This window comes from Corylus avellana, chromosome 4 (genome assembly GCF_965113065.1).
Source record: "Corylus avellana chromosome 4, dhCorAvel1.hap1.2, whole genome shotgun sequence".
In the NCBI taxonomy this organism is placed as follows: domain Eukaryota; kingdom Viridiplantae; phylum Streptophyta; class Magnoliopsida; order Fagales; family Betulaceae; genus Corylus; species Corylus avellana.
The window spans coordinates 7,640,444-7,647,846 of NC_142493.1; the positions used below are offsets into that span (position 1 = coordinate 7,640,444).

Here is a 7,403-nt window from a genome sequence, read left to right on the forward strand (position 1 = left end):
TTTAAGGTCTTGATTGTGAACTTGTGCTTGTTTGGGGTTGGAGAAATGCTAAACATCCCAAACTTTTGTTCCAAAAGTGTGTTTTTTTTTTTTTTTTGACATGTCCACACAAGGGAAGGGGGAAGGGAGATTCGAACTAGTGACTACCGCTTCATGAAGCGTGGTCCACAACCAATTGAACTACCCCTTAGGGACTTTTGTTCCAAAAGTTGATTCCCAAATGATGTGTCACCATCTCATGAGTTGGTGGCACACTTTCCAAAATAATAAATCTTACGAGATTGTGACATCATTTGTGAACTAATTTTTTGGAAGAAAATTTAGGATGTGTAACATCTCTCAAACCTAAAAGCTGGTTACTCATTTTCAAATCTTTTGGCCCTTACCATTAAAAATTGTAGTAACCTTATTTTTTGCCCTAACCCATTAAGTTGGTTACTCATTTGAAATTTGGCCCTACCCACTAAATTTTATCTTTCTTCAACATTTTGTTGTACATCTCGTTACCATTATAACCCTAAGAGAGATGGCTCAAAAAAAATTTGGATAGGAGTAGTAGAGCCAACAAATTTAGTGGGTGAAGCCAAAAATTTTATTGGGTAAGCCCAAAAAAAATTGTGGATAGAGGCCAAATTTTTTTTTTTTTTTTTTTTTCTAGCTTGAGTAAGGGCCAAAAAATCAAAATTAAAATTTGGCCGGGGGGGGGGGGGGGGGGGGGGGCATTGCCTATACCGTATACTAATATTATATCTTTAACGTTGTCAATTGGTTGGAGAGGACACTGGAACTTTCTTTTTTTCTTTCTATTCAATACCAAACAAATATTACAAGGAAGCAAAAACCAAGATCCAGGAGGTAGACTCTAGACAACATGTCCAAACAAAAATACAGTGCTCCAAATAAGTATAACAAATTAAAAAATGGGCCCAACAAGGGAGGAGAGAAGGAGAAGCGGATGCAAACAAGGCCCATACCTCCTCCCCAAGTACTCATGAAAGCAAGCGGCGGGTAAGTTTCTTTGAGAAAAAGTGAACTTCTCTCACTAAGAGTTTATTTAGAATTACGTTTGAAAAATAGAGCTTTTAAGTTAAAAAACACTTTTTAATAAAAGCTTTATTTTTAGCTTTTGCTAAAAGTGTGTTTTGACCAATTTTAAGCTTTTTGAACCCTTAAAAATACTTTCAATTTTATTTACTAAAAGCATACTTATTTCTTCAAACGGACTTTTTAAGTGTTAAACGCACTTTTAAGTCTCTCAAATGCACACCTAAAGAGGCTCTAAAACTAGAGAGAGAAGCATATAGCTATGTTCGACTCGAACTTAAATTCAAGGGTAAGAAAGATGGACGAATTATCCAAGGTAATAGAAAAAACAAAACAAAAAACAAAACAAAACAAAAAAAGTGGAAAGCATAAACTGGATTTTGTTTCACAGATAATATCAAAAGTAATAATAATTTAAAAAATAAATAAATAAACTGATATTAAACTGAGAATTTATTTAATGGCACCAGGCAATACTGGCTATATATCTGACTGTACAGCTAAATCTTAAACACAATGAAAGTTCTCAAGTCAACACTGAGTACATTTATTTTTGACAGATAACTTCAACTTGAAGTATTATTCCAACACAGTTTTTAACCTTTTTTTTTTTTTTCTTTTTTTCTTTTAACATGAACTCTTCCTAGTACCTGAAATTTACAAAGTCTTCTTATGTAACAAAGGGTCAGAAATGACTTGGGGCTTGAAATCTGGCTTCAAATAATTAGCAAGCAACTCTGCATACACCTCATAACGGGCAGTCATTCGGAAGCCCCACTTGTCTTTTAGCTGCCTGCAAAGGTTAAGATCCATGTCTGAGATCAACAACCCATCCATGTTGCGGGAAAGAGATGGAGTGCAAGAAGCACCTGGGGCACTAAAATGGCTGGATCCATAAAAGTGCCCAAAATCTGCATGTTGTGGCTTTCCATCACCCGAAGTGAATGGATTGGGGAATATCTCAGTCCCAACTCGGTTGATTGACCCAACAAAGTAACTGTTTGCTATTGCAGCATTTCGGGCCTGTAAAAAAGCACAGATAATATGTCAATTTCAAGTAATTCTATTTAATAGTTTCCTGTACAACTGCCATGTAATTGAATAACGAGGCAAGAGCTTGTAAAAAAAAACAAAAGCCCTAATTCAAATGATTTTTTTTTATAAGTAATAATGCATTGAAAGAGCGCAGAAGAGTGCAACCCAAGTACACAGGAAGTATACAAGAGAGCGACTAAGAAGGGAGAAAGAAGAAGAGAACATAAAAAGAAAATCAGGAAAATTGATCACTAAGGGTGCAAGTCAGCCTGCAGTCCAAGTGAAGAGAGTGTACAAAAAGAAATGAACAAGATCCTCAAGGTTCCTCGACAAATCCTCAAAGCATCTAGCATTTCTTTCCTTCCATAGGAATCATAAAAGACAAAGGGAAACCATCTTCCACATCACTGCACTACGGGATTTACCGCCCGACCACCAGCTCGCAAACATCTCCTTGACGCTTCTAGGCATAACCCAACACATGTTGAACCGAGAAAAGATAACATCCCACAAAGTGCGGGCAACCCCACAATGAAAAAAGAGATGATCCACAGACTCTCCTTCCGATTCACACATGCAACATCGGTTAATCACATCAATACCTCTCTTCCGAACATTATCCAAGGTAAGAGATTTCCCAAGGGCGGCCGACCAAGCAAAAAACGCCACTCTCAAAGGAACCTTGGTGCGCCAAATACTTTTCCAAAGGAAATGGTTGGGCTCTTTAAGAGCCCTGATTCAAATGATGATTTTTACAGTAACGTCATCCTATTGCACAAGAGTCTATTAAATAACATTACTCGTCAATTATGTTACATCAACAATACCATTATCTGAATATATAATTGCAACATGAAGAAGCTTTTGATATATCATGTTATTTCTTGCTAAGAAGACTATTTAACTATCGTTATTCCTAATGTCAAGGTGCCAAAGTTTAAAGAAAGCATAACATCTCAGAAGCAAAATCAAGATTCAAAAGAGAGAAATCCATCACAAGAAAGTGAATTTTTATAATAAAGAACATGGATAGAGAATGACCTCGATGGGCCACATTGGTTTACTGAGTTCGCCAACAGTAGCAGAAGGGTTGAAAACAATTTCTGCACCGTTCAAGCCGAAGGCTAACCAATTCAAAGGATGGTGCCTCCCATAACAGATATTAACACCGATCTTTCCATAAGCCGTCTCAAAAACAGGATGCCCTGTGTTGCCTTCCATATAATATGTGCTCTCGTTGAAGTCTCCAACTCTTGGTATATGGTTCTGCCAAAAAAGCTAATTTCATTATGTCCTCCAAAAAATAAAAAATAAAGAAACTGTAACAGCAGAAACATTATTTAGCTTACTTTCAGATGCTTGCCAATTATGTTGCCATGATTTCCAATTATAACAGCAGTGTTCTCCATGATTGACATCCCTCTCAAGAATTGAACTTATAAGGACCATATTATATTTAAGTGCAAGATCCTGAAGAAATCGTGTTGATTCCCCATAAACAGGCTCTGCAAATTCACACCACCTCTTCTCTCGTGTACAAAAGGCAAATGGCATCATCCATGCTTCCTGTATTCATTTTTTAAAAGAAATGTTACAATTTCAGACTTGAGATGGAAGTGAATCACTAAAAATATTTCGAGCCACATGCCATAACTTACTTGCAGGCATAATATGTTGACTCCTGAAGAACCGGCCACCTCGATGATTGGCTTTAGTTTCTGAAAGATAGCCCTCTTTTGGTCCAGAAAGGGGGCAGTTGTTGGAAGAGATATAGAGTTTTGAATAAGACCAACCCTAACAACTCTAGGTGCTCTCAATAATTCTTTGTCAGCACGAAAGCAGAAAGCCTGAAAGGATTAATATGAAAATTCATCAACAATGTAACAGTAATTATTTAAGGATTGTCATCTGATACTAATAACATGCATATGTTGCATGTAGAATTCCTAAAAAGTCCTGTCTCCACATTTTACAACAAAATCATATTTCTTCATCCCACATTATGTGTTCTCCTTTTTAGTCTGTCCCAAACTAGATGAAAGTTTCTAATAATGAAAGTGTATCCATTTATCTTCCTATGAACCCACATTTTCCCAAATTTTAACTTACCTATTTTAAAATTTGAAACTACATTTCTTGCCCTGTCTTAAGACCATTTGAGCAGTGTTTGTTTCCTTAAAATGCATGCGATTTGTAAACTTTCAAAAACTGCAGGATGGATGGATTATACTTGAATAAAAATTCTAAAACTGAACCACCAAAGCAACAGGCAGGACAAATGCCTAACTGAAGGTCAAAATCATGTTCTGAAGAGAGAGCTTTAGTGGATTCGGGGAGAACTATCGTATCAATTGCCCTTCCACAATTAAGCCCAAGTAGCAAGCGGCTGACTTCCTGCAAAATTGTGATCAAGTTTTAAGAAAATATCCCAAAATGTGTACATGTGGTGAATGCACAACTTCCATCACAATTACAGAAATTTTAAAGTCGTGCATATAAGCAAGGAGAACAGGTTACCCCCGAAAAAAAGAAGAAAAAGATCAAGTATAAATTAATACACAAAACAAAGAACGAACTAAAATTACATTCCATTTATATTTTTCAATGTATCATATAGATATTCAATCACTGTGACGCGACAGGAAAACTGCTGTGAAAATGTTTTCGATGGATTCATATCTGATAAATATATTCAACAAGTGAATGAAACACAAAGAATGGAACTTTTAATAGATTAATAATCCCAAATTCTGGCTAAAACTACTTAATGTGTTCCTTTGTTGTATGGACTTTTCAACACTAGCAAAGTACTCATGTCAAACAGGTATGCTACACAAAAAAAAAAAAAAAAAACATCATTTGACTCTGTACATATTGAAGACTTGCATATTTCGCTATCCAATTATGCTCCGTGGGCCTAAATTCTACAATTTGGAGAGTAGACAAATCTAAAGGCCAGAAAAGCTCTTACTGTCTTACAGGCAACATGCTCAATGCAACACCACAAATATTCGACTATGATCTACAAATTGTGGATGATTGAGTTCAAATGCATGCATGGATGTTACTTTCGTGATTGTTTAACAGTAAAAGGATGTAACAACTAATATACAAATGTCCACATAGTCGACCATATTTAATTCCACTCAGCTAACTATAGGTCCCATAAATTCTGGTAGCCAGGTTAGCATTGAGATGGTTGGTTTCTCACATCATCAAAACTAGTCGGACAAAACTGAGTCTTTCTACAGTTGGTTAAACAGATATGATCCATAGTATGGTTGCTTCTAGGCCTTGTGCTAAATTTAGAAAGACTTATTTCCCACATGATCTTTCTGGACCCATTTTCACTGCAGAGGAACCAAATCCTTAATCAAATAGTTTTGCTTTCTGGGTTCAGTTTACACGGCTACAACAATTGCAGATATATCTAAAAATCAAATCCTCCAAATCAAAATTCTAAATTTATTTAAAAAAACTCCAAATTTATACTGGGTTTGCAACCAAATCCACGAATTTCAGTTCATTCAATAAAACCAATACTTTCTTAATCGTTCCAAAAAAACTAGTCGCTGATATAAGGAATCGCTAAGTTTGAAAACACTGAAGCACACTGTAAGTGCAATATTACAGAGAGTTCACAAAACGAAATTGATCAAACAAAGTTTCGGATCAGATTCAAACCCGTTGAGTCAATGACCCAGATACATATATATCGAAAACTTAGCTCCAGTTGATAAACCCAGAAAAAAAATTAGTGAAAAAAGGGGGGAAAAAGAAGAAGTTAATGACCTGGAAGATCTCAGGCTTGAGATTTGCGCTCAGGAGAGAGTGAAGCGACTCGTACCCACAAATGGAACCGTCTTTCAGGGACGTGCTTTCTTCTACGCCTTCTCCATTTTCAGCTTCAACCTCCTGGTATTTCTCCATTTCTTTCTTTTATTCTTGCACGCAGAGATAGAGGCAGAGAATGGTGGTGGAAATGGAATGAGTATGACTCGGACGACGAAGACGATTTGTCTCTCTGAATAAAATAGTAAAAACTTTGAAGCGTGGGCTATTGGAAATTATCTAAAGTGGTTGGTTGCAGAGGAGCGGTTGTGGGTGCGGCAAAATTCAAATGGACTTGTTGTAGATTTTTTTTTTTTTTTTTTTCTCACGAGAAAAGAAAAAAAAAATGAAATTACATGAAAATAAAATATAAGGGAAAAAACGCTATTGAGTATTTGTCAAATAAATGACTCGGCCATAAGAGTAACAAGTACAATCAAAGAAGGAGCAAAAGTGGGCAAAGTTTTGTAAACAAAACAAACTATGGACCGGTAATGGACGTGAAAGGATATGATGGCCACAAGCTGAAATTTATGGTCGGCCACCCATTTTGGCTAGGGCCGACAATTTTGACACGACCCGCGAACCCGACACGAACACGACACGAAATTAGCGGGTTTGGGTTTACCTTAAACGGGTTTGGGTCATAAACGGGTCGACCCGTTTATGACCCGTTTAGGAGTGCCTGGCGGGTCGTGTCACGGGTCGACCCGCGGGTGACCCGCCAGACCCGTTTGTTCTTTTTTTTTTTTTTTTTTTTTTTTTAACCTAAAAGGCTAAAAACTAAAAAGTAAAAACGATGCAGCCCCTGAACCTCAGAACCTGAATCCCTTATTCGGTGAATCGGTGCAGCCCCTGCCCAGCGCCCCAGCTCCAGCAGCCGCGAGATCAAGAAACCCATAGGCCATAGGCCTCCCTCTCAGCCTCACGAGTCACGAGTCACGGCCCTCCCCTCACTGAGCTCACCGCCCACGCCCACGCCCACGCCCACCGCCCACCGCCCACGCCACTGCCGGTTAGGCCATAACCCATACCCATTCCTCCCTCTCGGCCTCACGAGTCACGGCCCTCCCCTCACTGAGCTCACCACCCACGCCACTGCCGGTCTCTCTCTCTCGCCGCTCCTCCACTTTCAGTCATCAGACTCCTCTACCGCCGCTCTCTCTTCCGCCAATGTCGCATCCGGTATGTTACGTATCTCTCTTTTCAATCTCTTGCTCTCTCAAATCTGAATATCTGCTCTGATTTTGTGGATTGTTGATGTAAATGATAGTGGCATCTTGTTTATCTGTGCTTTGATTTCTTTTTTTTAGCTTTATTGTTGATAATGCGGATCGATCCAATTTGTTGATAGTGGAACTTGGGGGATTTTCTTGAACTGGTCACCACCTGATGGGGCTGAAGCTTCACACGGCTTATGATCAGTACAAGTTGAGCTCACTTGCTTGCTGTGCTTGGGATGTGAATATGTGATCCCTATGCTTTGTTTTAGG

At 38.2% G+C, this 7,403-nt stretch overlaps 1 pseudogene across 1 annotated transcript; it reads right to left on the bottom strand.

Moving 5' to 3' along the window:
• Nucleotides 1-1,474: 1,474 nt before the first annotated feature.
• Nucleotides 1,475-6,096, bottom strand: LOC132178729 (beta-ureidopropionase-like; annotated as a pseudogene). Its single transcript, XR_015911923.1, has 6 exons — nt 5,872-6,096; nt 4,371-4,473; nt 3,738-3,931; nt 3,429-3,645; nt 3,121-3,345; nt 1,475-2,067 (listed from the first exon to the last, which is right to left on the bottom strand). The product of XR_015911923.1 is annotated as a beta-ureidopropionase-like (transcript).
• Between the last annotated feature and the right edge of the window lie 1,307 nt (nt 6,097-7,403).